This window comes from Octopus bimaculoides, chromosome 5 (assembly GCF_001194135.2).
Source record: "Octopus bimaculoides isolate UCB-OBI-ISO-001 chromosome 5, ASM119413v2, whole genome shotgun sequence".
Lineage (NCBI taxonomy): Eukaryota > Metazoa > Mollusca > Cephalopoda > Octopoda > Octopodidae > Octopus > Octopus bimaculoides.
This window is the reverse complement of record NC_068985.1, coordinates 109,952,875-109,956,625: the sequence shown is the minus strand read 5'-3', so window position 1 is coordinate 109,956,625 and position 3,751 is coordinate 109,952,875.

The following is a 3,751-nucleotide window of genomic DNA, read 5'->3' as shown; positions in this document are numbered from 1 at the left end:
GTATGTATGTATGTTATCAATCAGTTTCATTTCTGTATTTCTTGTCCATAGAGAAAGAGCCGGACTCTAACATAGATTCAAGGCTCCTTCATTGGAACTTTTATCAACATCATCTAGATATTTGTGCATATGTGTGTGTGTGTGTGTGTGCAGTATTTGGTGTTAGTGTATGCGCAGATTTGTATGTTTGTTTTATGGATGTATGTATGTATGTATGTATGTATGTATGTCATATATTCAGTTTTATTAAGGCGGCGAGTTTGACAGAATCGTTAGCACGTCGGGCGAAATGCTTAGTAGTATTTCATCTGCCGCTACGTTCTGAGCTCGAGTTCCGCCGAGGTCGAATTTGCCTTTCATCCTCTTCGGGGTCGATAAATTAAGCACCAGTGAAACACCGGGGTCGATGAAATCGCTTACCCGCTCTCCACAAATTTCAGGCCTTGTGTCTGTAGTAGAAACGATTGTTCAGTTTTATTTCAAGATTTCTTAGCAATAGAGAAAAAGCCGGTTTCTAACCTAGACCCAAAGCTTCTTCATTATAATTTCAACAACATCAACGCGATATTTTTGTATGCTTTGTTTTATTTATTTCTTCTCAAACATATACTTGCATATCTACACATACTTCAATGATAAATTTCTCGAAAGTGTTACAAATCTTTATAGCTTCAGTGATGGCTTGGATCTGTAGTCTGGAATTTGTGGGGAGGAGGACAGTCGATTACAACGACCACAGTAGTTAACTGGTACTTAATTTATTGATCCCGAATGGATGAAAGGCAAAGTCAACTTCGGCGGAATTTGAACTCAGAACGTAGCAGCAGACGTTCGCCCGGCTTGCTAACGTTTCTGCCAGCTCGCCGTCTTCTCTATCAAAATAATAATGGAGAATTTTCAATTCAAGCTTAACGTATACTTTCATTTTTTTTTATTTGAAATTGATGAAATTGGTATTTTAAGCCAATCAAAATTGAATCGAATAGACTAAAAGAACCTTGAATTTGTAATTAGATCAAAACTTCGAAATGTAAGAGTAAAATATAGATACGACTCGACGAGAATTTAGAAGCTATCAACTGATGCGACAAATGAAACCACTGGAAAGAAATCTAATTCTGTCATCTATAATTACTAATTGTTACATTAGAATTTGCTTTGTATGTTTACCCACTTTAGCTAAGTGCATGCTAGACTTTTTTTAATACTATCGTTTCCTTTCTTTTGCTAACCATTTTCAACATCCCATTGACACGATTAGCAGCATTTAAAATAGGTCCTTTACAAATGCATATACAGGGGCTGGACAAAATAATGGAAACACCTAGCATCATAGCGTCATAATTTTGAAATATCTATAAAACCGTCAAAACCTGGATTTTTTTTATTTTGATTTACTATTGGGGCTGCTTAATGTTTTGCTAAAATTGCTGTCTCTTTTCAGACATCATCAGAAAAAGGTAATTAAAATTCATTAAAATGACTGATCTATCGGACTTTCAAAGAGGTCAAATTGTTGGTGCTCGTATGGCAGGCACTAGCGTAACGAAAACAGCCAAAATGTTTGATGTATCTCGAAAGTAATGGCAGTCTTTGAGAAAGAGGGAAAAACCTCAATTAAACGAGAGAAATAATTTTACAGTCTTGCTATGTCTCTTTACGTTCACAAAATAAAGCGTTCAAATTCCGCGAAGTCGACTTTTTCTTTTATTCTTGAGAGGGCGACATTATAATGCAATGCTTGTCTCTCCCAACTTCTCAACTGATCTTCTTTAGACAGAGACCACATACTGTGTTGTTCTCTAAATACTTGACATATACAGATTTACTTTCATCCAGATTTCACTCAAATGTATCAACAAACTGTCAACATTCGGTCTTGTTTAGTGACTTCACACGAAACCAGAACAAATGTTTATGCTTCAGCTCGGGGCAATTCAACGTACTTCCGGGGAGGAATAATTGAATTTCGGTATGTAGAATAAACTAACCAGATTAATTCCCTCTTTGTTGTTAATAATTATTGCTCATATTAAAAACCAATAATTACTGTTTATATTCTACCTAGTCTCTATTTATCCAGTTAGGGTTTGGCTGTTTCATGCATTTATTGATATACTTTTTAAATCCTCATTCCTTCTATATTTTCTCATTCATTTTTATTCATTACTTCTTACCTCTTTTCAAAAAGCGGCGCGCGGGCAGGGATTCTAACGCGTTGGACAACATTCTTCGTGGTATTTCATCTGGATTTACTTTCTGAGTTCAAATTCTGCTGAGGTCGAGTTTGATTTTCATCCTCACGGGGATCGATAAACTAAACACCAGTTAAGCACAATGTGGCGGTGTGGGGGATGGGATCACTGTAATCGATTAGCGCCCTTCCCACTAATTTCAGACCTTGTGCTAATAATAGGATGGAGTAATTAGCTTCATGGAGGACAATGATTTGGGAGAATTGTTATATCCTCAGATGGTAGTGGGGGAGTTCAAAACCTGCAAAGGTCACCTATGTCATTTTATCCTTTCGACGTTCTATAAAATAAACTATATGCAAGTAATGGAGTTGATGTCATCAACTAACACCCTCTCCTCAAAATTTGTAATCTTGTAGGCAGGCAATCTTTATATCCAACGTGGACGTTGTGTTAGAACACACAATACTGCGTTATTTATCTTGAGTGAACTTCTCATATGGACACGTGGCACATAAGAGCACGCGTATAAATATTGTTGAGAGACGAGAAACGTCTGCTACACCCGCGGAAACTGCCAAATCACGTGATTTCGCCCTGCGTGGGCTCCTCAGTGGCAGACGTCTGGTAGCGACATAACAGTCGAATAACACTATCAACGAAGAATAGTTAGAACTTCAGTGTCTAATTCAGGGAGATTCAGCTGTTATGTCACTACCAGATGTCTGGCACTGAGGTTTTAGAATCTATCTTCTATCTTTTACTTGTCTCAGTCATCAGATTGCGGCCATACTGGAGCACCACTTTGAAGAAATTTTCAGTCGAACGAATAGACCCCAGTACATACTTTCGTAAGCCTAGTACTTATTCAGTCGGTGTGCTTTGCTGAACCACTAAATTACGGTGACGTGAACATACCAAGATTGGTGGTGGTGGTAAGGACAAACACAGACACACACACACACACATAATCGACGGGCTTCTTTCAGTTTCCCTCTACGAAATCCACTCACAAGGCTTTGACCTATCTATCTATCTATCTATCTATCTATCTATCTATCTATCTATCTATCTATCTGTGTGTATACGTATGTATTATATATATATATATATATATATATATATAAACAGAAACATATTTATATGTATGTTCCATGTCCCTCTCTCCTGAAAAACCTCTTCAAAAAAGAATAAAAGAGAGAGACAGACAGATCCCTCTCCCCACCGGTTAAGAAGATGCCTACGACGGCAATATTAATAATTAGTAGCAACAGCGATAATAACAGTAAAAATGTGTTTATAAACAACAATAACATGGATTTAAAATGCAGCAACAAAAACCACAACTACAGGAACATGGGTTTTAAATACTTATTTTGATATGATAAATAGTAATTATTTTAAGAACAAAATACAACGAAACAAATGTAAAAAAAGAGGCGTATTTTCGTGTTGAGTGACTTTGTCCTGAGGCTAATGTCGGCTCGGTATACCTGAAAGCAAAGAGGTCCCTATTGTTCTTGCCAGACTGTATAAGTTAAGCCGATGACCGCACT